This window comes from Mus musculus, chromosome 19, assembly GCF_000001635.26.
Source record: "Mus musculus strain C57BL/6J chromosome 19, GRCm38.p6 C57BL/6J".
Taxonomy (NCBI): domain Eukaryota; kingdom Metazoa; phylum Chordata; class Mammalia; order Rodentia; family Muridae; genus Mus; species Mus musculus.
The window spans coordinates 34,186,773-34,214,710 of NC_000085.6; the positions used below are offsets into that span (position 1 = coordinate 34,186,773).

Consider the following 27,938-nt stretch of genomic DNA (forward strand, 5'->3'; position numbering starts at 1 on the left):
CAAGCTTTCTTCTTCCTAGACTAAGTTTCAATAGTGAATAGCCTCAAATTTAATTTCCAAGTTCATGATTTGCAATAGAAAAACCAGAGCTCATGGGAATGTGGTCCAGGATAGTTTGTAAATGACAGTGGGGAAGAAGGCTCCAGACATTTGCAAGTCTCAACTGGTACATAGGATACAGAATGTCACAGTTATAAAATTGTCTGAGTTTAAAGACGCAGGAAAAGGACACCCAACTAAAGCTCACATGTGGAGAAATGTCAAATGTGCCCACAGTTTCCGCTCTGAAAGCGTCTTCCTGTGTTGGATGGCTCAGGCTAAACTCTCATAGCTATAACTGAAAATGGAAAATTATTATTTTAGCATAGATCAGGGGCCCTCAAAGTTGTTAATCTCGGAATTTCTTTTGACTTTTATTTTTCTTTACAATGTCAGGGTAGGAACTAGACCAAGTCCTTACAGGAACTAGGTCAGTAAACTACCAACAATCTCTACTCCTAGCCCTGCTTTCTATCTCTTCCCTGGACAGCTTGAGAAATGGTTGGATATTTCTATCTATATCTGCATTCAAGTTGGGTCTACACCACACACACACACACACACACACACACACACACACACACACACATACACAGATCTAGAACTCTCTACTGCAAACTCATGAGAGAACAGGAGCAAAACTGTCAATCACTGCCTTTGTGTTTTCATGAAAATTCTTTTAACCTTGTTGACTAAAAGAATTTCATGAGCCCCCCAGACCCAGCTGAAACTACTGCAAAAACATAACTGTAAGAACACGTGCTTTCTAGAGGATTCTCGTTACTTCCCAGCACCGCTGGGTGTTTTGGTGTTTGTTTTTCTCCTGAGATTTGACATCAGACATAAAAACAGAGCCAGGGCATTCTAAATCTACAACCAAGTTCAAGAACTCCAGCCTGTCTGGAGCAAGAAGTAGGGCTGAGCCAAGAGACAACTGCTCTTTCTGTACATCCCTCACACTACTGGGGTAATGCATAGACAGCTATCTTAGCATCCTAGGTAATGCAAATTCAGCCCTCTATGCTATGTACTGCCAGTTTCAAGAAATAAGATCTCAGAAACAAGGAGATTAGAGACCAATCCAAGTTCTTGGCGTGCAGGTTCTCCAACTAGAGGGCAGATCTCTGTGTTATAACCAGAGGCAAGAAGCAACCTTTTGGGTTTGCGTACCAGCAGTCCCAGGCTGTTCACATCTCAGGACAGAGCATCTCTGATGTTGTGGGACAAGAAAAATCTGCATCTGGCTGTATTGCATGTCCAGTCAGACTCATTTGTCATAAGTTGAGAAATACTGAAACACAGTGTTGCTCAACGAAGCAATTCAGGGTGCAATGCCTTCTTTCTGTAAGTGCCAGCAACTGAGAGATGACAAGGGAGTCGCATCCCTTAATTCATGGCTCTTTGTGATATCATGTGTTTGTTTTCCTTCTTTTTTCCTTTATGCCTCCCCTCATTTCTTTACTTTTTTCCTAAATAATTGTGATCCATTTCATATGAACCATGCATGGTGACAAGCATAATTTCCCCAGGCTTTGAAGGCTAATTTCATTTACTCTTTACCTATTAAATTCTCCTTCCTTTTTTTTCCCCCCAAAGGCAATCTTTTTACTAGATATTTTCTTCATTTACATTTCAAATGCTATCCCAAAATTCTCCTTCCTAAATAAAAGAAAGTCATGATCTTTATAGGAAAATTGAAAGGATAATTCAGTATAAAAAAGGCAATAGCTGTCCTAATGAATATCTAAGAGATAATTTTGATCAATTCTCCTTGGATTTTTCTGTTTTTGCACACTTGATATTACATGGATAGCAATTATATGTCCTTGTTTGATTGTATCTTCAACAATTTCAGTGTCCTTAAAAATCGCCATAAACATTGTGATTCCCACAGTTGGTTATAAATAGCTCACTGGAAAAGTCCTACGTCTCATTTCAGAATCCCTCTGGATACATTCCTTCTTAGAAGTGGAATTACAGGGGAGAAGAACATGTGCATTTCATAGCTTTGTTAACATACAGAAAAATTCCTTTCCCATCAACAGTATCCAAAATTACAACATGAGACAGGGAAGCCCGTCGAATGGCTGACTACAAATAAGCAGTATTGGTTGGGTTTTTTGTTTGTTAGTTTGTTTGGGTTTTTTGTTTTGGTCTTTTAGATTTTGATTGTTTTAATGTACATAGTAGTAGAGGCTGGATATCCTCATACATATTAAACAGCTGCTTTAACACTGAGCTACACCCCCAATTAGTCCTCTATTTATCATTTATTTGAGGAAAGGATCTCTTGAAGTTGCTCAGACTGGCTTTGAACCTACTGTTCTCCAGCCTAGCCTTCAGACTGAGGCCCTCTGCTCCCAGATTCCTGAGTAGCTGGAGTTATAGGTCTGTAGATTCCAACTCCCCTCCCCCATCTCTCTCTCTTCCTTTTCCCCCTCTGTTTCTCCCCAGATTTGTGGATTTTGGTTAACCCTGAGATTAAATCTTTTGAAATGAAAGGAAACTATACCATAGATTAGAATTTGAAATTGAAGAATTAAGAACTCTCAACTCTTGTAATGCCTGTTCATAAAGTACTTAAGTCACCCCCAGATTGTGGCAGACACTGACTGTTTCCACATAGCTTTATCGGTAAGGTACTGGAAAGGCCATCACACTATGCATCAAACAGATGTGGAAGCTGGCCAGTTGGCATTAGAATCGGTTTTATTACCATAACAGCCTATTTAGACATCACTGGCACTGCCTATGTAGGAGAGTATCATTGTTGCCTCTGAAGTTACAGTCCCTAGACACAAAAGCCCCTCAACAGGGAGTAGAACTATTTCTGCACTTCCTTAATAATAAAATCTAGTCTCAAAGCCAGATAGGAGACTCTGAGTGGCTTAATTTATCACATGTAGTATGGACAGTACATACTGAGTCACTTTGATATTTGTGAAAAAAATTTAATTCAACAATTATTTATTCACGAGTGTGTGCTTCTGCTCAAGCATGTAGACATGAGAGGACAGCGTCTAGAAGTCAGTTCTTTCCCTCTAGCATGCGGGAGGGATAAAACTCACGTTGTGAGGCAGAGCTGCAAGCATCTTTACTTTCTGAGCCATCTTGCCCCAAACACTATTTTTGTTTTGAGACAGGTTTTTCTGTGCTGGCTGCACTGATGAAGAACTCTCAAGTCTAGTCAGCTCAGCCTCCAGTTAGTTGGAACTACAAGAATGTGCCACCCTACTCTCCTTGGAAGAGAGACTCTGGATGCTAGATAGATAGTAAAATCTGCAGTTAGTCGCTCTTATAAACACACATATGGAATTAAGAATGCTATTATTTTTTACAAGTATCAGCAGAATGTAGATTGTCTGGTACACAAGGAGACTATCGCATCTAGAACATCAGGCCCAAATGTCCACCAAATCTTCATATGCACACAGGAATGATGGACCTGGGACTGAGGGAAATAGAAGAATATGAAGGATTCACCTCATACTCGGCTATAGTAGGTGGACCGTCCTAAAACTTTTTCTGATAAACATTTAAAAATCTGAATTTCGAAGTGCTGGGGCTGTTGCTCAAGGTTAAAAACTCACCCTTCACACACTTGAACTTTGGGTTTGATCGCTCTGACGGCAGATGAATATAATTTAAAGACTTGAATATTTGTGGAATTTCCTGGTTTTGCAATTTGGAACTAAAAAAAAATAATAATAATTAAAACAAAACAACACCACTGCCTCTTGAAAAATCAAGGCTGCAGACTGCCTTGGCAATGGAAGCTTATTTTCATACCACAGTAGGGTGGTGTCACTTTAGAAGGGACCAAGGGTCAGCGGTTAAGAGCACTACTGACTGCTCTTCCAGAGGTCCTGAGTTCAATTCTCAGCAAAGATACAGTGGCTCACAACCATCTATAATGAGATCTAATGCCCTCTTCTGGTGTGTCTGAAGAGAGTAATGGTGTACTCATATACATAAAATAAATAGATAAATCTTAAAAAAAAAGGAGGGGTGGCACCAAGGGTGAATTAAACAGCTCAGAAAGTGGCAGAGTCTGGGTTGCAAGTTTGGTTTCCAAAGGAAAAACCAACCAAGACAGCCAGTGTGTCTCACCCCACTGTAGTGTTTTCTTCCACTTGGAGCTGGGTTCCCACCGAAGCTGGAAACCCCCAGCTCATCAACAGTGACAGTGTTCTTAAAATGTTGGCGAGTTGGTACTGCTCCCTCGAAGAAGCAGCTTTTGAGGTCTTCTTACTTAAGAGTTTCAATCACTGTGACAAAGCAGCAAGACAAAAATCAACTTAGGGAGGAAAGGGCTTATTTCACTACCACAGTGCAGTCCATTCTTGAAGGATGTCAAGGCAGAAACTCAAGCAGGATTAGAATCTGGAAGCAGGGCCTGATGTAGAAGCCATCGCGGGGAGTTGGGGGAGAAAGAGAAACCCCCCCTGGCCCCCTAGAGTGCTGCTTACTGACTTGCTCCCCTTGGCTTGCTCGGCTTTCTTACAGCACCTAGGATCACCTGTCGAGGAGTGGCACCACCCACAATGTGCTGGTACCCTCCCACACTAATTACTAATTAAGAAGACGCCCTACAGGCTTGCCTAAGGCCCCCCATATTGTGAAGGCATTTTCTCAAATCAGGTTCTCTCTTCTCAGATGGCTCTATCTTGTGTCAAGTTTCTATAAAACTTGCTAGCACGGATGTCAAATCAGAATGGATTCTTCCAGCTCCCTTCATCCTTTCTCCCCTTCCTCCACACTCTCCACGCTAACAGCATGCCTTCCACTACTACGCAGCTGATTTAAAACTCGCAGATAAATAATTTTACTTGTCTCTGTCTTACTCATGGAAAACATATAAGATGCAGCTTTTGTATACGGGACTGTAGTGAATATGAATCGTTGCGTGCACTGTGTCTGGCTCAGGTCTATGGCCATATTAAAGACACTGCATTATAATGGTGACACTATAGTAATGGTAAGGAGCTAACCGTTTGTATTTTCCTAGTTCAAGAAGGTGGGGAGAGGGGGAGTGTTTCACGGCGGCAGCGCTTAGTCACGGTTAAATCTCAAAATGGGATTCCTACATAAGCTGTAATCCTATAGCTAAACCATTACATTGGCAAATTCAGCTTCATGACAGCTTGCGTGCTCTGCAGTTTTTGGAGTCGCCCAGCCATTTTCCCAGCTTCTAGGCCAAGTTGATAATTCACTGGGCTGTCCAGGTGGTCCAACCTAGGGCAACGAGTATGCAGGTAGACCGGGGGTTAAATCACAAGCAGCCATTTCCATCTGGCCATAGGCCCTCCGCAGGGACCCGCCACCCCAGAGGTTTTTTTGCAGCACGTGGGAAGCTGTGGCTACAGAGGGGGCGGAGGCAGAGGCGGAGGCCGCACCCAGGGGCCGGGGAAGGGGGAGGGGGCGGACCATCGCTGTGACAATTTCATTCCCTACGTTGCTGCGGCAGAGATTCAGAGGCCATTGGCCTGTGCGTTGTTTTGCAAGGGAGCTGGGGCTGTCCCGCCAGACAGAAGAGAGAGTCCAAGCCACGGAAGGCATCAGAGCTCGACCGACCAAGAGCAAAGAGAACCCAGAGGCCCGGACTAGACCAGCCTGGGAGCGACTCACAGCCTGGTGCCACCGTCACCAAGCGCCGGTGCCTTGCGGAGCAGCCGCTGCCGCCCGGGCTGCAGAGGCCACACGGATGCCCGAGCCACGCGGCCCGCGCAGGGACAGTCGTCGCAGTCGTCATCCCACACAAGCTCCGGACGCGCACGACTGCTGGTGAGTGGCCCCACACGTGTGCCCGCTGGCCCCGAGGTGAGTGGTGATGACGAGTGGCTTCCTGTCGCCCTGCGGTCCCCGCCCCCACGCGCCCCTATCCCGCTCTAGGGTTAGCTTCTTCTCGCCCAGGAAGGCGGAGGCTGTGGTTCCTGGTCTCTTGGCCCTGGGGCGGTGACCTGGACCCGGCTGCGCGTGCTTTTCTGGTTCATACTTGGAATGCATCCTTGCAGATGATGTCAGGATTCCAAGAGCCCACCTCACTGGTTTTGCGTGGGGCTCCACGTCGGCTGCGCGGGATGTCAAGGAGGGAGGGGCGAGAAACTGGTAAAAGCACCTTCATACTAGAGGGTAAGGGGAGGAAAGGACTTTCTAGATGTTGCATTGATGCCCTTTAGCCTCGTGAGACATATTCTCTTACTGGAATAACTTGATTGCTCGCTGGAAGCCTCAAGGGAAATGCGCAAAAAGATGCAATGCTATTAAAACATAATTTTCCAGAACTCGTCGAAATAACTGCTGACAGTCTAGAGTCCGAAGTGCTGTGGTTAATTGAAATGTAAAAGAAAAAGAAAAAAAAAATGAAGGAGTAATTCAAGAAACAGAATCTAATTTAGAGGATTGGGGAAAAAAAAATCTCTAGGTTGTGTGAGGGGGAGGGGCCTGTCTGTCTTCCCGAAACGAGTGTTTGGTCACTAGTAAGCCCTAGTGAGCACGCTGCTTTCCAGACATCCTGCTAGCCACGAAAATTAAACGAAGTCTTGAGTTTCAAAAGTGTCTCCAGAAATAAGGTTAATCTGAGCTTCTGTCAAGGTCAATACCGACTCCTGAGAGCAGACAAAAATTAACACTTGAATGTTTGACTTCCGGTTTCAATTTGTAAGTAGTACTTGTTTCCAGACCCGTTTCCATGGGCAGTTTTTTTGTATTTCTGACAGACGCTAATTTGATTTTTATAAATGTACTCTGTAACTAGACTCTGCTGGGCATTGTTTAAGTCCACTGTAAATATGTGTTCATTTTAAACACATTAATGTCTGAGCAGTAGACTGATCGTGCTAGACCAGTGGTTCTCAACCTTCCTAATGCTGAGACACTTTAATGTGGTTCCTCATGTTATTGTGACCCTACCCCCAACCATAAAATTTTTTTTGTTGCTACTTCATAGTTGTAATTGTGCTACTGTTGTGAATTGTAGTGCAAATATCAGTGTTTTCTGATGGTCTTAGGTGACCCCTGTGGAAAGGTCAAAATGTCATTAGACCTACAAACGGGTCGCGACCCACAGGTTGAGAACCTCTGGGTCAGAGCCGTTTTATTCCGAGGTGGGGGATGGTTTTGGGATTATCCAGGAAAATTAACTGGATGTAAGTCGTCTGTTCCATTCACCAGTAGCTCATGGAAACCCACTGCTGAGTACATCTCAACCGCAGTGCGTGCATCAGCTGTTTCTTATGAATTTTACGAAGAATTTTCTTTTGTTTCCTTAAGTAAAATATGCATCTATAGAGGCAGATTCTAAGTCCTTTATCCATTTCTAAGACGTAGCGTGGCTTGGAGAGAGTAGTGAGGGGCCTGGTGCTCTGTGGGTGTGCTCAGCCACAGCACGTATGCTGAGTGGTGTCTTTAGGGTTGGTTGCTGAAATGGTTGGTAAAAAGTTAAAGAATTGTGAGTAATTGTCAATAATATCGAACGCTTTCTCCTTTCAGTTGGTTGAGACCCTTACTTTCAGGATTCTTCTCAGGTCTGCTTTTAAAAACAGAACAATCTAGAGAAGAAAATAAGAAAAGACCGATCATGTGCAAACTAACATTTTAATTCACAAAGAAAATCAGCATTTTTGGTACATGTGTATCATTATACTGTTCTTATTAGCTCCCCACACCACCTTTCCCCTCACTCCTGTTCTCCTCCATCCCCATACTTCCCTTTCTGCCTCCAGCCATGTGGATTAGCACCCCTCCCCAGTCCCTCTTCCTCCTTCCTGTTAAATAGACAAATAGACTTTTTTCTCCCTCTTGGGTCTGCTTTTCACTTTCATATCCCCCACACCCCCCCCTCTCTACACACACACACACACACACACACACACACACACTGAACTCTGGAATCTGCACACAAGAGAAAATGTGCTGTTTGTCTTTCTGAGTCTAGCTCATTTCATTTAATACAGCGACCCATTTATTTTATTGTTATAATTTCATATCTATAGCTGAATAAAAATAACACTGTAGGTTCACTTATATAGTTATGCATGGATGGACATCTAGGCTGATAATTATTACTCAAAATGATGAGAGGAAATGACGTAGATGGCCCTGAGTCTATGTCCAGCACTCTCTTAGACATTGTTTTAGACAGGTAGGGATATTTTTCACGTATTTATTTAGTGTGTGTGCCCATTAAGAGGACAGCTTTGGGGGCTGGTTTCCTTCTTCCACCATCTGGATCCTGTGTATTCGACTCAGGACCTCAAGCTTGGTTCAAGTACTTTTACACACATCTCAAGCCATGCCAGCTGACTTTTTCATCAACCTACTGGGTATCTGTGTGTTTCTGTTTAATCCAGTAAATTTTTTTTCTTGACCTCCTTAAGGACTTATAAGTTATTTCTGTTGAAATTATAAGAAATGACTCATAATTACTGTTGAAAATACCAGAGCCAGGTTTCCATCCCTTAGGGCTGATAGGTTTCAGCTGTTCAATAAATACTTGGCAAATGAGTAACAGATTCTAAAATGTCTTTGTCTCACCAACCTAACTTACATCAACTCTTCTGGTATTGATTTTTCTTTTAGACGTAACTTTATATAAACCACTAAGTACTGCACCAAATCAAAGCAGGGTCAATATATTCAACGAAAAAGATCAGCTTCCACAAGGGAAGGACCAATAAGTACTGCTCTCAACCTTCCTAATGACGCAACCCCTTAATACAGTTCCTCATGTTGTGATAACCCCCAACCATAAAGTTATTTCATTGCTACTTTATAACTGTAATTTTGCTACTCTTGTGAATTGTAATATAAACATTTGATATGTAGAATATCTGATATGTGACCCTGGTAAGGATTGTTCAGTCCCAAAGGAGTCAAGATCCATAGGTTTAAAACAACCTAAAACACCATATGGGTACCTGTTGATCTCCCAGCTCCCTGAATGTGTGAACTCTCCTACTGGACTGTGTCCTGTTGAACTATGCCCTATTGGGGGCATATTCAGAAATCCTGAGCTGCATCACAGAGTTCCATTCTTGAATAATCTGGATGGAACTACATCTGGATGTGGCTTTTGTCAGAGATTATTTGCATTTCTAAGCAAATCCTCTGAATGGCTAGAACAGTCCTTCCTCTCTTTAGACCAAGGAGAGTGGCCAGTTTATTTGGCAAGCTGCTCAGTTTCCAAAGCACACATCCTTTTATTCTCTTTCTAATTTTTAAATTGAGTCCATGTTATTTTTGACTATTGAAGCGCTTGACTTAGAGACATTAATTCAGATGGGTGGCTCTTTCATAACCCTTATTTATGAAAAACAGTCCTTTCATCCAAACACCAGCAAGTCCTATGGTTCCCTTTGGTACTCTTTTGGAATGTTAGAAGTTTCTTTTCCTGTTGCTGCAGTTCCCACTTTCCATTAGTAATCACTAACAATTCTCTCTGTGATTCCGGATCTAATTTCAGGATGGAAGTTAGAAAGCTACCAGAATTGACCTAGATAATAATACTGTGTCGTTTAACAATAATGCAAAAAATACTTCCTGTGTTTTCCCTTTATGTATTTCTCTGAAGAGGCTTCTCTCATTCGGGATAAAAATGGACCCCACCCTAAAATCAATATGCAAAAATAAAATAGCTTTTCATAGTTTTGAAGTAACACAGCACTGCTATTCTCTGCATAATGAAATACGGTTTGTTTGTTTGTTTGTTTGTTTGTTTTTATCAGTAGCTCTTTGTTATAAGTAGGCTTCTGCAAACTTCAGTGATTTCTCATGCCCCTTGTAAGCCAGATGCTGGGACTTAAACTTATGGGTTAGACAATGGCAGATTCCTTGACAGAAGTGGTGGAGGCATGTTTCTATAAGTGCATGCGTTCTGGCAATGGCAGGAGTGGGTTAGAAAAAGGAAAGAGGATGTGGTGATCTGGTGTTTGGCAACAACAACCTGGCCCAAGATCCTTGGGACACCAAGAGAAAGACAACTTCAGATGTCAGGATTCCTTATGTGACGTGGCATAAAAATAATCAGGCATCACCAGTCTATCTCAGCCTCCCTTTCTGCTGAGCTTTCTAGTACTTCAGAACCTTGCAAAGCTTGGGAAGTATTTAACAATAGCTATCGGTTGCTGGCCATGATATCTCAAGGATGGTGGGTTGGTTAGAAACATGAGTTCATTTTGCTATTTATTAGTTGTGTCATTGGTAAGTTACTGACTTCTTTGAGGCTTAGTTTCCTCATCTCTCAATGGGGTGTCTAATTTCTATCTTCTAAGAGTTGAATTGGAATACATGAATAAGTAGGTGTGTAAATACACGGGGTCTGTTACAAATGAGGAGCCATGTGTGCTTGCTACTTTTAATATTCATAAAGCACCTGTTTGTAGTAGATACCTTTTTTTTTTTTTTTTTTTTTTTTTTTTTTTTTTTGGTGTTTCGAGACAGGGTTTCTCTGTATAGCCCTGGCTGTCCTGGAGCTCACTTTGTAGACCAGGCTGGCCTCGAACTCAGAAATCCGCCTGCCTCTGACTCCCGAGTGCTGGGATTAAAGGCGTGTGCCACCACCACGCCCGGCTTGGTAGATACCTTTTTTGAATATTTAAAAAGTAAAGTACAGAGGAGCCAAGGTATAGTGTTAAGTGCCATAAACTAGTTGGTGACAGAGCTGGAGTCAATCTGAGACTATCTGCTTCCAACACCTGCTTTCTTTCTGTGTGTGTGTTCCCTGTCCCCCATACTGCATATTGACTATAGAGATACTGACAAATGCAGTGTGTGTGGTTCTGTCCCAGTTCAAACATAGACTCTGAATCTCCCACTTAGAATTGGTACCCAGGTTATTGTACCTTTTGGAGGACAATTTTTCCTTGATGTTTAGTATTTACTAAATGTTGTCTTCATAAAACCGTTGATGGAAACTATGGAATCTATAAGAATAACCATAGTAATGGGGGACATGGGGTCTGAACTAGCCAACTTCTGTGACTAAGCAAGGCCTCAAGTGGAGGGGTTGGAACGCTACTCCAGCCACAAAACCTTTGACCTACAGACCATCGGCCTTCAAAGTGTGGTGGGACAAGAGGCCAAGTCATCATCAAAGACCAGAGAAACTTCATCCAGCAACTAAGGGGAGCAATACGTAAAGTCCCACAGTCAAACATTAGGCAGAGCTGAAGGAGTCCTATGGAGAAGAAAGGAACGATTGGAGGAAGCAGAGGGGCCATGGACACACCAGGGCCCACAGAATCAACTGATCAGGACTCATGGGATCTTGCAGAGATAAGGAAGCCTGTAGGGGGTCTGACCTAGGTCCTCTGCATATATGTTATGGTTGAGTAGCTTTGTGTTCTTGTGGAAATCCTAGTGGGGGCGGAGTCTTTGCCTAACTCTCTTGCTTACTCATGGGATTCCTTTCCTCCTACTGGGTTCCCTTTTCCAGCCTTAATGTGATGGTATGTGCCTGGTCTTACTGTAGTTAGTCAGTTGTGCTGTGTTTGGTTGATGTCCCTGGGAGGCCTGCTTTTCCCTGGGGGTTGGGGGAGTGGATCTGGGAAAGAGAGGAGGTGATGCATGGCAGGAAAGACTGTGGTGAGTGGAGAGGAAACTGGAGGTGGGATATAAAATTTTTAAAGAGAATTATTCTAATACACACACACACACACACACACACACACACACACACATGTATGTGCACATGCTGGCCTTGAGTCCATATGTGGAAATCAGAAAATAACTTTTAGAAGTTGGTTCTCTTTTTCCACCCTCTGGATTTTGGGGATCAAATGTAAGTCAGTAGATGTAGTAGCAAATACTTTTACCAACGGGACCCTCTCACTGGTTCTCATTTGTGTTTTTATGTTTGCTTTAAAATGAGTTCCTTTTTACTTTTCTGCTCAGTGCAGTTGGCATACACAACACATGCCTTCACACTCAGTGGCTATGCCTGAGATAGGGCAGTCGCTCTTGAAAAGTGCAGCTGGTCCTGAGTCCAGTATTTTTGGCTGTCAGTATTCTGAGGACCTCTGTGACATCTACCTCTCTCCGTGGTCCAGAGTCTCAGACGCTTCCAATTCTCCAAGCACAGTGAAGTGATGAATGTATTTCCATTTTTTATTTATTAGCTCATGCGGGCAAAGTAAATTCTAGCTGTTCTTTGGCTTCCTTAAGTAGCTGCATCTAGCTCTCAGAGTCCAGATTTTAATTGTTGGTGGGGAGCTCCTTGGGGTGGTGAGATGTGCGAGCTGTCAGCTCCTTCAGATCTTCTCTAGGTGGGTCTCATCTGCCATCACTGACTTAAGCACTTTCACAACATTGCATCAGACCTTGTAAGTTTTGTTCTTGTAAGTAACTTTGAGAAGTCTTAGCTAACATCCAGTCTTCAGTTTGTTTTTGTTTTAGTTCTGGGATTGAACTCAGGGACTCGTGTATTAAGCACAGACTTGATTGCCTGAGTTCTACACGTCCAGTCTTGATACTGTGTCTCACTAAAGCAGGTGTGAGCTTTTCCTGGTTTTGGATAAAGCTTCTAAATAAATGACAAATTATATTATTGAAGATATTGTAAATATCACCCCTATCCTTGGATTTAGATATTTCTCCCTGTAAGCAGACTTTCATTCCTTCTTAAAGAAACCCTTCAATGTCTTCAGGTTTAGCGTGACTACAGATGACAGAACTCGAACGTTGGTGAACCTTGGTGTTTTGGTTTTTAAACATTTGCCATAACTAATGCTTTAATGGCATCTCAGTTGAGCCAGAGATTTGGCAAAGGTTTCCTATGAGAGGTACCTTTAAGTGAGCCACCACCAATCAGTCACGTTGGTGATTTGTCTTGGTGATTCATTGGGTTAATTTGGAAACAGAAGGTCAGGATGACTTGTTTTGACCCTTTCTGGCTCCATGTGTGCTGACTTCCTGTTTTGCATTTGCCTATGTTCAGAAAGAAGCCCTGGTACAGGTCCCTTTCAGAACACTGAATCTCAAGCTCAAAATGGCTGAACAGTAATCAGCTAGACACCTCTAATTAAAACCAGAAGGAAAACTACATTTAGTAATAGGACTATGGTTGAATTGCTCTAATCTACTGAACCCATGATTTCATGGGCAGGATATTACTCTGTGTCCTACCAGTCCTATCCCTTAACACTATTACTGTTCATTTCTGTGAAATCTAAAGAACTCCTCCTTGTTTAGGGGTTCCTGCTTTGGTATAATTGTGGATTGATTCTAGTTCTTTTTTTTTTTTTTTCTGTCTGTTTTGTCCTCATAGGATTGTTTTTAAATTGTCCCATAAAATTTTTCTGTAGCTATAAAAGTTTGAAGGCAGGAGATAGAATGGAATAGAACAGGCCTGGAAATCACACTGCTTGTATGGGCATTCTGTATAGGAAATCCTGCTCACTGAATTGATACAAAACTCAAGTTTGTAAAGAAAATGAAAGTTAACATGGAATCAGGTTGATACAGAACTTTGCTTTTCCAATTAGCAAAAAAAATTAAGATGTAATTAATTGTCAAAAGGAATACAACTGACTGTCATGTTTTCTAATGACAGATGTAGTCAAGTTTCTTTCATCAGGTATTGAATGACTTAGAAAGGTAAACACCAAGTTAGCCCAAACAATGTCTTCCATCCTACCTACACAGTTTTCTCTGTCAGAGGGTTGGGGTGGACTCTGGCAGCCTCTGTCTAAAAGTCTTTGCAAGAGGTTGGACAGGTGGTTAGTCAGACATGCTTAGAGAAACACAACAAGCAACATAGTCTAATTCCATATCCAGATATTTAGTTTTGTTTTTATTTTTGAGCATGTATTCCTTCTGACCTACAAACACATTTTCATGACATCACAAACCGGAATACTACCCTGAGGGCTGCCATGGCATTCTTAGAATGGAATGGATGATGCCTTTCATGCTCTTGGTGTAATGCCTAATTTGGCAGATTTTATTGCTGTTCTGTTGTATTGTGCTTAGAATCCCTCAGTGTTAGCAGGAGTTTGTAGAGATAATGTCAAATGTCCTTCTGAATGCCCAGAGTTTGGAGATAGGTTTGATCAAAGAAAGGCTGCAGAAAATGTAGTAAGCAGTCTAGTAAATAATGCACATGATAGAAGAGGGTCAGACCAAGAGGGCCCTCAAGAGCTGCTCGAATCTTCTCTGGTCGACACAACTGCACAGTTTTGAACAAGGGTTGGGCATAACATGATGCAAATAAGTATATTCCTCAGCTTGAGCCACATAGTATTTCATTTAGAAACAGAGAAATCAGTTGAGCAAAATATAGGCTTGCCACCATAAAGACAAATGGGTAAGGACTTAGGGATCTGAATTTATTGGCACCATCTGTAAAGGTCTTGCAATAGGGTTCTCTCGCCATCTCTGTGTTCACAAATGTCCACAGCAAGGAAATTGCTCTGTCAGGCAATTGGATGTCATGATACATGATGTGTAACGCTAACATCTCTCTGCTTGCTCATCTTGCACATAGAGAGACTGACTAGCCAAGAAGTCAAGTCTTAAGCAACCCACTCCTATAGGCTTAGAAAATATATAATTTTTCAGTCATAAACTGATGCATACTTATAGTAATTGATACAGAAAATGAACTGAGAAGTCTCCTGCGAACCAATTCCTGAGAAAAAAATTTAGAAAGATTCAGCTGTGTACCAGATATTTTAATTCTCAATGCCAATACAAAGTAAATACAATGCATCCATACTATGAGCGTGACGTCTTGCCTTGAGTGCTTTCCAATAATTGCTATTTTTGCTAGATGCTCTAACTTGGAAAGTTCCATTATTCAGGATGCACGTATTTAAGTCTTTTTAAGGGATCCATCTGTCAAATTCTCTTAAATAATTCTCTTCTGATGATGATTTTTATTTCAAAATTTTAATATGTTTAAAATATGCTGCTGCTGTTTGGTATATATACATATACCATATATATGGGGGTGTGTGTGGTGTGTATATATACGTGTGTGTGTGTGTGTGTGTATATATATGTGTGTGTGTGTGTGTGTGTGTATATACATATACCATATATATGGGGGTGTGGTATGTATATATACATGTGTGTGTGTATATATGTATATATATATTATACATGTGTGTGTGTGAGGTATGGTATATATATGTGTGTGTGTATGATATATATATATATATATACATATACATATATATATGTGTGTGTGTGTGTGTGTGTATGTGTGTTTATGTAGGCAAGGAATCTAAAAGAACCAGATTTTCAAATTAGAAGTGCTTGTTCAACAGTAAAATATGTTCTTTAAAATCATCACTCCTGAGTCTGATCAGTTATGTGAATTTTATCAGTCAAGTAAATGAAATTACCTAGTTTAAATTCGAGATTTTGTTTTGGTTCATTTTTCTGGCGCCAGAGCACACATTCCTTTTGACTTGTGTATCCATTTTCACATAATCACAAGCTGGAATACAACCCTCAGGGCTGCCCTTGGAGTTCTTAGAGTGGAATAGTGTGATACCCTTCACTGCCTTATTAAAAACTGATTTGAGGGAGTTTTATTGTTGTTGCATTGTGTTTAGAAACAAACCCTCAGTGTTAGCAGGAGTTTGTAGAAATAATGTCAAATATCTTTCTGGCTAAACACTTAACTACTCGACTCTAGCCCTGTGTTGAAATTCAGTTGGTTTTGTTTGTTTGTTTTTGTTTTTTAATTACTATGGAGCTTAAGCACTTTTTTCACATCACACACAGCTGTAAATATTTATCTAAAACTTGTTCCTGTCACTTGCTCATCTTCATCCCAGTTTGTCTCTTTTACTACTGATTTGCAAATGTTTCATCTGATGTCGTGGTAATGGATATCTTATAGGGGTTGCAACTAGTGCAAATATTACTTTACTTTGTTAATATTGCTGACATTCAAGGATGCTATTTAAACACTTTAAAAATACTTCATTTTAGTACAAACTGAAACCAGATGAGAAATGGCAGCGTGATGGGCATGGCATCCTAGAACTAACTGAAGAGCCACTGGCCTTTGACAGCTGCTGGGAGAGGGAGAGGCAGCTTTCTTAAATGAAGGGACTCCACCTGCTAGGTCAACCACACTCAGGGCGGCCCCACCCCTAAGAGTAGTAAGTAAGGCAACACAAACCTGGCTCCATGTGAGGGGGTGGGAGGGGCTTGTAACTTAAAAAGTTGTGTGGGGAAAGTGACTAGGTGGTTATGGTAGGAATTTAAGTGGTGAATAAGATCAAAACATATTAGATGAAATTCTCAAAGGATTAATACAAATATTATATAATTGCAAATTTATGTACAAATAGAACATTTCTTTAAAAACCAATGACAGGTTGCCAAATGATTGTAGAAGTAGCATACAAGATTTCTTCTCTTCATTTACAGTGATTCTCTAAATATTAACAGTGATAGAAGTCATGGTCCTGCTGTCTAATCTTTGACTTGTTTCAGATGTTACCCAAGCCCTTCTCCTAGTAGAGGAACCAGTCCAAGACCACACTTAGTTGTCTTATCTCCTCGTGGTCTTCAAATCTTGAATCATTCCTCAATCTTTCCAGCTTTCAAGATTTTTATGGCTTTTAAGAGCATTTGTGAGGGCTTTTGGTTTTTTGGTTTGCTTTGGGTTGGTTGTTTGATTGATTGATTGATTGATTTGTTTGGTTTGGTTTGGTTTGGTTGTTTGATTGATTGATTGATTGATTGATTTGTAAACAATCCCTTGATTCTGGCTTATTTAGTGTTTATTCAGTTCTATGTAATCAAGAGTGTAAACTGGTGGTGGTGAAAGCATCCTGCCTGAAGCAGAGATGCTGACACCGTCCCTGGGAGGGTGGGGAGGAAGGAGAAGTGTAGACTGGTGTCGGGTGGTACATGCGCATTGACTTTGCATGATGAATGTCAGTAACTGAAGATGCTGGCATGTGGAGTGAGGGTGTGAATAAAGACTAGTAAAGAGGCTCCTGGCTCAGAATGACCTTTGCATCGCTAGCTACAGTTTGTCCCTTTTCATTCATGACATTGAGTCCTTGCGTTTCAGATACCAGTGACTGAGAAGAGAGAACATGAGTATAATACAATATTTTGAGAGAGCAATTCCATACTCATGAATCTCTTTTCAATTTATTTTACAGTTCATTATTTGAGAATTTCATACAATGTATGTTGGTTGTATTCACCCCTCCCCAACTCCTCCCAAAGGCACCCTACCCTACTCTATCCTACCAAGTTTGTGTCCTCATTAAATCTGTTATATATTGTTATAATTGTTCTATTTTGTCATTAGTTATTATAAATCTTTTATGTGTCTAACTTATAAGTGATACTGTCTTATATATATTCCTAGGGAGGGAAAATGTTTGTAAAATTTTGTGGTATCTGTGGTTTTAGGTATCCACTGAGGGGATCTTAAAACATAGACTTTGTAAGTAAGATATTATATTTATAAATATGATATTAATAATAGCAATCCACTAAAGAGCTTTAAGCAAAGAAATGGCAATGTCCAAGTCACTATTAACAGACCACAACGTATGTCACATAAGAGTTAATCAGAAGCCGGGCAGTGGTGGCGGACGCCTTTAATCCCAGTACTTGAAAGGCAGAGGCAGGCAGATTTCTGTGTTCGAGGCCAGTCTGGTCTACAGAGTGAGTTCCAGGACAGCCAGGACTACAGAGAAACACTGTCTCGAAAAACCAAACCAAACCAAACCAAACCAAACCAAACCAAACCAAACCAAACCAACCAAACAAACAAAACATTTGAAATGTAAATAAAGAAAATATCTAATAAAAAAATGTGAGAATGAAAGAGTTAATCAGAGTGAAATGAGGTAGGAATATATAGATCTAGTACAAAATCTCTTCTAGCAATATGGACAGACAAAGTGGCAGGTATTAAGGGGCCTCTTGACAAGATACAAGATGCAGGCTTGAGAGACATTTTGGAGAGCAAACCAAATCTACAGATGTAGTTGTTAGGTGGGCTGAGAGTTGGGGCTGGGTGCTGTGTGATTGGTTGGATATTGGTAAGGAACACTTCCAATTACCATCTCTGCTGCCACTTACATCTTTATTTATGTTTTTGCATCTCATTATATTTGGGTTAATTGTGAATTCTATGAGCATTCTTCAGAATGTCCCCCAAAACTATATTTCATTTATTGTCTTTAGTCCAGAACTGGGCTACTTCCTTCCACAGTAATACACTTGTCTCCTGTCTGAGACACCAGATCTTATCTTCTTCTAACTTTATCCATCACAGCCAGATAAGTTCAAGCTTGTAAATATGTACTAAATACCTTATTTGGACAGATCACCTTATTACCAGGATTGAGAATTAAACAAAAAGTTAAATATACCTCAGAAGACTCATTGTTCATTTCCCAATTATAATTTGAGGCAAGGAGAAGGATATTTGCTTATGAAAACAAAATACAACCTATATTTTATGCCTTATGTTACACTAATCTAGACATGGCCAAGAGTTATTTATCCAAAAGTGTCTAACAATAAAGAAGTCAGAGTCTTAAACAAGGGGTAGACATAGGTTTAGGTTATTGGTGAATTTGAAGATCTACCTTTGTCAGCTTTGTTTCCCTGACTGAAATACCCAAAACAGACATAAGGAGTCATCTCCATTACCCTGGAGTCTGTGACAAGACAGAGCCTTGAGATAGAAAGCTAATGGTAGAGAATAGCTACTCAATTCTTAGATGGCAGGAAAAAGAAAAAGGGTACATGGAAAGGAGGAGAGAGAGAGAGAGAGAAAGAGAGATAAAGAAAGAGAAACTGACTCCTTATGGGCATCCATTATCACCATCAAGGGATGGACATACAGACTTCATTTCTTTTCACCAGGCTGCGCCTCTTAGAGATTCCACAAGTTCTCAGAAGGGGTATCATCTATCTGGGAAGCAGTCCTTAACAAGGGACCCTTTGGCTACCATTGGATACCTGTTATGTACCAGCTATCTAATGCTGGCAGCTGAGGGAAAGACTTGGTGCTAGGATGCTTGCCTAGCCGATGAGAGGTCCTGGGCTCATCCTCAGTTATCTCCCCCACCATGGGTACATTCATTAGACAGCCTAACTTTTTAAAACTTTATATAAAAACATAACAACTTTCATTCAAGAAGTTCTGCTAAACTAAGAAATATGCAAGAAATAGAAAACTCACCCTTTTCAAACATTGTGATAACTGTTTCAGGCAAAAGTCATATTTAGTTGCTAAAATTAGCTGGTAGCAGAATGTGTGCATACTCTTAAAACAACTGCTTACAACGTACTTCCTAATTTCATCGAAAAAGAAAAAAGAAAAGAAAACAAAAGGAAAAAAACAAAAGGAAAGGGAAGGGAAGGGAAGGGAAGGGAAGGGAAGGGAAGGGAAGGGAAGGGAAGGGAAGGGAAGGGAAGGGAAGGAAAGGAAAGACAGTCTCCTAGGGGAAAATTTTACAGCACAGCTTAAATCATCAAAGTTCACTTCTCCAATAATCAGACAAACTGATACCATGGTTCTGGATGCAGCAAAGATAAACTGTCACTTCTGCAATTTTTTTTTTTTTTTTTTTTTTTTTTTTTTTTTTTGCTTAAGAAATGCTAAACTCGGGGCTGGTGAGATGGCTCAGTAGGTAAGAGCACCCGACTGCTCTTCCGAAGGTCAGGAGTTCAAATCCCAGCAACCACATGGTGGCTCACAACCATCTGTAACGAGATCTGACTGGAGTGTCTGAGGACAGCTACAGTGTACTTACATATAATAAATAAATAAATCTTAAAAAAAAAAAGAAATGCTAAACTCTAATTGTTTCTTTGTGTCAGCATTTTAGTAGGTGCCACAACCCTCTATTGTGCAATTGTTTAACACCTTACCTTTCTGCCATAGCCCTGGCCACTGGCCCCTGGCATATCATAAGGCAGAAAGCTACCATAGGTCTTTGTTCCCCATTCTTTCAGCCCTTTCTCGTTCATAGTCAGGGCATAAGGAGTCAAGACAAACAAAGGAAAGGAGAAATAAATTTATTTGGAACAGAAGACGGCATTTGTAGATTTAAAGATAGATGTACCCTTGGCTGCTATTGGGTGAGAAGTCACAGTTGGAAATGAAGGGACACAGCTGCAGCCCCAGCTAAATGGCCGCTGTGAGAAACCACTGTATTCTGCAGTATAAAGACACATGGAGTGCAAAGATGGAAAGTTCAGTTTGGGGATGCAGATTGAGGGCTGAGGAAGAGGAGAGACACCTCTTATCTCACAGAAGTGTCAGCTGAGTGAAAGCTGGCATTTTTAAAGAGGGTTTTCTATTACTGTCTTAGAGAAATTTTACTTGATGCGGTGTCTCAAGTTTTGATGTAAACAAATATATCTTGGACTGCTGGATTAAAAAGGAGAGACACCGAGAGAGATGCCAAGGGCATCTTTCCCAGAAATTCTGACTCATTTGGGACCGAAGAATTTGCTTTATTGTTGCCAGCATCTCCCTCTTCATTCATGCTGCTGTGGTCCAGGTAGTCCAGGAACTACACTCAGAAGAAACATTACATCCGCATTAGAGATGCTCCCGACAGGGAGGGGGAGATGGCAGGACTAGGAAATGGTAACCTTCTAAGCACTCCATTGGCATAAGGACTTCTTGAAGAGTAGTGTATTACTAGAGTCCCATGAAAGGGTGTGTGGGTAGCCCTGGGTTCATCCCTAACCCCTGCCTCCCTACAGTTAGATTCATTCCATTCCTTTATTTGTCCACTGCATTGAAGAACTCATCTAGTGTAACACCCAACGTAAACGCTATTGCTCATAGGAGCAACCTGGACAATGCAGAGCTCCAAGGCTGGAGAACCTTAGGGAATCAGTGGAGAGATACCTCAGGATGCCTGGCTTTTGTTTGCTTGCTTGCTTGCTTGCTTGCTTGCTTTCGAATAGTAATATCAGACTAACATCATTTGTTGGAGAACTCTCCTTAGGAAATTTATAAAAATTAAATATAATTAATTAATCATGGTTAAGAGCTGGTCCTCTATCTCGGAGCTTCAGTCAACTCGACAAGCAGAAAAATGATGTCATTTAAAAAATGAGTCTGTTGAACTAAGAACCTTTGAATATTATTTTTTTTAAAAAGCCATTTGGGGTAAATGAAAGCATATTACAGGATATGGTAAAAACGATTGACATATTTGAAGTGAAAATTTCTGGATTTTTTTTTTTTAAGATTCACCAGCAGGACAGCAAAAATTATCCTGAAATTATGATTAGAAAAACACATTTGAGATCTAAGTAGCTTCTTGACCCCTTAAATTTATTTACTAAACAGCTTTATATTGCATATTAATTGACTTATATTTAAAAAGCTCAACATCCGACCTATTCAAGTTAACAATGTTGCTTTTCTGCTAGCAAATTGGTTTATAAGTTTATGGACTGTCTGTTGGATACCACAACATTTAGAATTTTATCTTTAAAGGTAGTGGATACTTTGAATTGAACTGTGTCCTGCTAGAATAACTGTTCATTTAGGTGGCAAGGCACAGACACTGAATCAGTCTGTCTAAGGGGGGAAAATGTGAATAAATGTCCACTTTATGTCTCGGCCACAGAGACTGTGAATTGTATATTTGTGATGCTAGAATGATGTCCCGTTTCTACAGTCAGTTCCGTCCTTCTCTCCTGAGGTTCGTGGATTTGACCTTCCCCTGGATTTTACTGGTAACTTTCTTTTTTTTTTTTCTTTTTTCTTTTTATAATTCCAATTCTGTTTTTGTTTTATTTCATTTTTTATTAGATATTTTCTTCATCTACATTTCAAATGCTATCCCGAAAGTCCCCTATACCCTCCCCCTGCCCTGCTCTGCTCACCAACCTACCTACTCCTGCTTCCTGGCCCCAACATTCTCCTGTACTGGGGCATATGATCTTCCCAAGACCAAGGGCCTCTCCTACCAACTAGGCCATCTTCTGCTACATATGCAACTAGAGACACACAGTTCTGGGGGTACTGGTTAGTTCATATTGTTGATCCTCCTATAGGGTTGCTGACTCCTTTAGATCCTTGAGTATTTTCTCTAGCTCCTTCTTTAGGGGCCCTGTGTTCCATCCAATAGATGACTGTGAGCCTCCACTTCTGTATTTGCCGGGCACTGGCATAGCCTCACAAGAGATAGCTATATCCGGATCCTGTCAGCAAAATCTTGCTGGCATATGCAATAGTGTCTGGGTTTGGTGGTTGTATATGGGATAGACCCCGGATGGGGCAGTCTCTGGATGGTCCATTAATGAATGACTGGTGTCACTGCAGAACTATGCCTGAACTGTAGGCTCCTCCCTTTCCGTCCTTTCTCCATCAAGGTTCAATTTATTGCCTCTTCTAGGAGCTTTTGTTTTCTCATGCATGGAATGGAGGGAAGGGTAGGGAAAGCTGTGCTGTATGTTTGTTAAGCATTACTTCACTCTAAGACAACTTGGAATTTGAACTCCAGTGTTCTGACTGTGGGTTACAAGTCTAGGGTGTGTCTGTTATCTGAGAGGCTGTCTTCACCACAGTCTGAAGTCAAGTGTGTTGATGTGCAATTCCATTAGAGAAGAAAAGTCTATATTAACAGTACCTGTTACCACCGTGGCAGCCATTGTGCAGTTGTTTGATGTGTTAAAGGAGACAAATAGTACTTTATTAGCATTTCCCATGTAAACTCAGCTTGGCTCTTGCCAAGGAGACAAGAGAGCAGTGGGTCTCAGCCTATGGATCACAGTCCCCACAGGGGTTACATATCAGATATCTGCATAGTATTTATTTGCATTGCAATTCCTAACAGTAGTGAAATTACAGTTATGAAGGATCAGCGAAAATAATTCTATAGTCGGAGTCACCCCAACATGAGGAACTATATTAAAGGGTTGTAGCATTAGGAAGGCTGAGAACCACTGTATTAGAGGGAAAGAAGAGAGCACACTGTGTGTTTAAAGTAAAAATGGGATTCATGGGCACATTCAGAATAGTCTTGATATAGTCATAGATGAATACTTGCTACAAATTCATATCCAGGCTGTATTTTGTACTTATTACATAATTCATTAAGTAGTATGAAACAGGTTAAAAGAGAGAAAGGATTGAAATTAGTACTTTCAGTGAGATATTGGAAGGTTTTTTTTGTTTTTTTTTTTAACCCACAACAGGTTAAAAAAGTCGTAAAGAAGGAAGCCTTGCTACTACCAATCAGATACTTAGAAGTGAAAATGAAATATCAAAAAATGGTTGATGTTTTTTCTCAGAAATACTAGATCTTACAAACACCATCGTCATCATCATCATCAGTATTGTGTCAACTCCGTAGTTAAGAACGCTTGCTGCTCTTGCAAAGGACCTGGGTCTGGTTTGTGTTTCCAACTGTCTGTAACTCCAGTTCCCAGGTGACCTGACATGCTCTACTGACCCCCCATCAGGCACTGGGCATGCATGTGGTACACATACGCACACATTCAGGCAAACACTCTCATACACATCAAAATACATAGATCAATAAAACTCTCCCCAAGAGATGTGTATTTAATTCTTCCCTCTGTGGTGCCTCCAGTCTCGATGGCTGGTCACCTTCAGACCCCTCTGCTCTAGACTGTTCATGCAAGACAGACCTGCAGGGAGGAGGCCGAAACCTGACACTCAGTAGGTGTTCACACCCTCAAAGTGGTTAACTGGTAGAGGGAAAAAACCCTCAACAGAAGCCGCTTCTTCATATTCTTGTCTCTTGCTTTCCATTCACATCCTTTTATTTCCCCCCAGAGATTCCTCTTAACTTTGGGGAATGTGTTCGTCAGTAATACTTTCGGAATTTCCTAAGTCTTAGAAACTTTAAAGGGTTTTAAGATTCAATTATTAACTGGCAAGTTTGAGTTGTTCATGTCTTTATATGGCTATATTCTGGCATAGATAAGATGCCATCTGGGCCACAGCACTTTTCTCCTAAGTACTATAGATATGCATTTTAAGTAATCAGAGTATTCTGTTGTTAGAGCCTTTCAAAATGAAGGGAGGTGCTACCCCTAGCTGGTATCCCTCCTTAAACAGGTCTGCAGCTTTAAGAGTATGGCTCAGAGAGGTCCTCCTCTGTGAATCTGTCCTTGAAGGCCTGGGAGTGGCCCTTTGCCTTTATTTGAAGCAGATAAGATTAAGATCTTTGCAGCTCAAGGCCTAGGATACAATAATTTCCTTTCTGCACCTCTAATTAAAGTAAGCTTCACCCTGGTCTTCCTGGAAAATGAACTCTAACACAGTGGGGACAAGAAAGGCTGTTGCTTTGGCCAATAAGAATTAAGCTTGTACCGATGGCATGAGCTGATCTGTTCTCTCACCTGACAGCACCTCACCTGCTTATCCAGGTCACTGTGGCACTCAGGAGAAAAGGACACGACTGAGTAGAGATGTCCCCAGCTCTTTTGTGAGTGTGGAGCCTGTCAGGAGAGTGCTCACTGTCTGATAGATTCTTTTCTGTATTCTAGAAAACACTGCTGTTGTGGATGAAAGTGGGTCAGGATTCTAAGCTTAAGTACTTCTTGAAAAAGAAAAAGTGGGTTTTGTTGTTTGGTTAGTTGATTTTGGTTGGTTGACTTTTCTCTCTCTCTCTCTCTTTCTTTCTTTCTTTCTTTCTTTCTTTCTTTCTTTCTTTCTTTCTTCCTTTCTTTCTTTTGGTTAGTTGGTTTTAGTTGGTTGATTTCTTTCTTTCTTCCTTTCTTCCTTCCTTCTTCCTTCCTTCCTCCCTCCCTCCCTCCCTCCTTCTTCCTTTCTCTCTCTCTCTCTCTTTCTCTCTCTCTCTCTCTCTCTCTCTCTTTCTCTCTCTCTCTCTTTCTTTCTTTCTTTCTTTCTTTCTTTCTGTTGTTGTATTTTCAAGACAGGGTTTCTTGAGACAGGACAGTCTTGGGTGGAATTTGCTTTATAGACTGGGTTGACTTTGAATTTACAGAGATCCACCTGCCTTTGCCTCCCAAGTGCTGGGATTAAAGGCCTGAGCCAAAACTATGCAGCTAAAATATCCATCTTTTTAAGAAAAAAAAAAAGATAAGTAAATTGATACTGAAAGGGGAAAAAAGGGCCTATAAAATTGGTCTGAGTGTGTAGCTTAGTGTGGAGTTCTTGTCCACCATGTGAAGCCCTATATTCTCAACATCCCCTGCCCTTCAGAAAGCGGTGAGGAGATCAGAGGAGAGGGGGATAGAGGAAGAGGGGGAGGGGGAAAAACCTAAGACACAAAGAAGTCACCAAGTACTAGCCAATACTAGATATTGTCTTCTGTTCATTCTCTCCACTATTTGCTCCATATTTTAAAAGAGAATCACACTGTCCTCCAGTCTGTGGGGGTAATTGAGGGTTGACAACAATGAGTTGGGGATCAAACAGAAAGAAGCTGCTGCTCTCAAGGATGAGACCCCTCTTGTCATAGACCCTCTGAGTAGTTGGCTGCTCACTTCCTTCCCTGGGCTGCTTTCAACTGACCCTCTGAGACAGGGTTAGCTTCTTTGTGTTCATTGTGAACATGAGTACTTTGGGCACCCACGTTCCCAAGCCCTGTATGTCAGGATCAGTAGGAAGCTCTCTATACCTCTGTAAAAGGTCAGTTTAAGAGGAAAACAGTTACCTTTTCTAGAGGCTATGTTAGGGAAGTGTTTGGGGATAAACCCCAAAAGGCAGAAGCACCTGAAGGTCTCTCATAGGTTAAGCGGCTGTAATTTAGATCTTGTCAAATCTGAAGAATGTAGCGTGTACTGAGAATGAGGTTAAGGAGCAAGCTAAGACTCAAACGTTACTGATGGATGTTCTCAAACAGCTGTGCGTGTGAGAACAACACAGCTAGGCCACTTGTGAATGAGGCTGCCAACCTGGAGGGGCACACTAAGGACCATTAACAAGATGTTAGAACTAAGTTTACCTCCACCGTGTGTGAGTACGGAGCTATTTGCACTGTGTGCTTGCTGGCACACTGGACCTTCACTTCGAACAGTTAATTATATTTTCTTCTTCCATGGCATGCAGTACTCCTCTGACCTTCTGCTTCAGTATATTTCTGATTCTCCAAATTGCACCGTTTTATCTTTAGCACTTGAAGTCATCTTCAACCGCTCTTCCCTGTTAGCTGCAGAAGTGCAGAGTTAGAACAGAGCCTCAAACCGACTCTCCTACCTAGTTAATGTTACAGGGATGGCTTCCTGCCTTCAAATACCACTTGCTGATCCTCTTAGCACTAAAGTTGTTTGCCTTCTCTCCTGTTGGGCAATAAGTAAATAAAAATGGCTCTGATTTCCTCATCGGAACCTTGCTTCCGTCTCTCTCATTCCAATCCACAGATAAAACAACTAAATATTGTAAGTGCCTAAGTAGAGGGCCTTAGGCTCCATGGTGCCCAAGTCTCTGATAGCTGGCAGTCTGGGACTGGGGAGACAGCTTGGTTGGTAAAGAGTTTGCCACTAAATATAAAGACATGCATCAGTGTCCTCAACACACAGGAGAAGGCCAAGTATGGTGGTGCATGCTTGCTTGCAATTCTAGCAGTAGAGAGCAGAGACAGACACATCCCTGAGGCTGGCTGGCTGGCTGGCAGGCCAGCTGGTCTTACTGAGTTCATGAGCTTCAGGTTCAGTGCAGGACCTTGTCAAAAATCAACTGGAGAGCAAACAAAGAGGACAACCCTCCACTGACCTCTGCTTTCTACACACATGTACAGGTATAGGGACATAGAGTATACACACACACACACACACACACACACACACACACACACACACAAGAAACTGAAAGGAAAGTTAAAAATTAAAGTTTACTGTAAACAACCAAATTAACTATTTATGACAACCAAAAGTAGCTTTCGGGCTGCAGCTCACTCTAGATCTGAGAGACTGTATGAGATTGATTCTGGAGAAGCCAGTTTCAGGGGATGTGGTGCTAAGGGGACATAGAAGAAGGGTAGAGACCAAGCAGACAGGTTCAGAGACTAGGGAAAGAGAGTAATGGCAGGTTGTGTTCTCATATTAACATGGCCATGGTTCCTAGGCTTTGCTTTGGCAATGGATGCTCGTCCAGCTCCCTAAACAGTCAATTAAAGCACTCAGCAGGAGAGAAGTCTGCATCTGTCTAAGTTGTCTGAATGTAAGTAAACTAAGATGCTCTTTTTTTTTTCCTGTTTTGCCATGGCTCATCTTGATGACACATCTCACCTTCATGTGACTTCAGCTGGCCAGAGGGGTTGGGGTGGGTGCAGCGAATCATATGTATCCCTCTGAGTTGGAAGCTCTCTCACCATAGGTAGTAAGGAAAAGGACTCAAGGTAAAACTGCATGTTATCACAAGTGTGAGGATGAGAACAGATGTGCTGAGGGTAAAACAGTTAAGGTGGGGACATTAAAGAGGAGAAACAAGAGCTTGTAGCTGGGCATCAGGTAACCAGCTGGGCCAGAAAGGAGAAAGGGAGGCCTCTGAAGCAGCATTAGCAGGCCAGCTGCCTCCTTTACAGCACCCTTCCTTGAGGAACACGTGAAGGACACTGCTGCATGACACTAATGCTGGCTGCATAAACGTGAGAACAAAGAGCACAGACTATCAACAGCCTGGAACACCTGCAAGGTCAATGGTAATAATACCAGCCAGATCCAACAGCTCCAGACGATGAAGGTCAACAGCTGACAAAGCAGAAGTCAGAGATAGACTAGACGTGGGGGGGAGGGAAGAGTATGTTTGTGGGAGTATATGTGTGAGTGTGTGTGAGTGTGTGTGAGTATATGTGAGTATGTGTGTGTATTGTGTGTGTGAATGTGTGTGTGAAGTGTGTGTGAGCGTGTGTATGTGTGTATTTATGTGAGTGTGTGTGTATGTGTGTATTTATGTGAGTGTGTGTGTGTGTGTGTGTGTGTGTGATGGGTAGCACATGAGC

The 27,938-nt window shown here is 41.5% G+C and overlaps 1 protein-coding gene across 6 annotated transcripts in view; it reads left to right on the forward strand.

Annotated features, from left to right (window-relative positions):
* Nucleotides 1-3,605: 3,605 nt before the first annotated feature.
* Nucleotides 3,606-27,938, forward strand: part of Stambpl1 (STAM binding protein like 1) — a 49,956-nt gene continuing 25,623 nt past the window's right edge. For 2 of the 6 annotated variants that reach the window (NM_001360717.1, NM_001360718.1), the window contains exon 1: nucleotides 6,162-6,699. The gene's annotated coding sequence lies outside the window, so the exon portion shown is untranslated. Of the gene's footprint in view, nucleotides 6,700-27,938 lie in introns of all 6 variants that reach the window. The other 4 variants (XM_006527452.4, XM_006527451.4, NM_029682.5 and 1 more) reach the window with 4 other exon arrangements.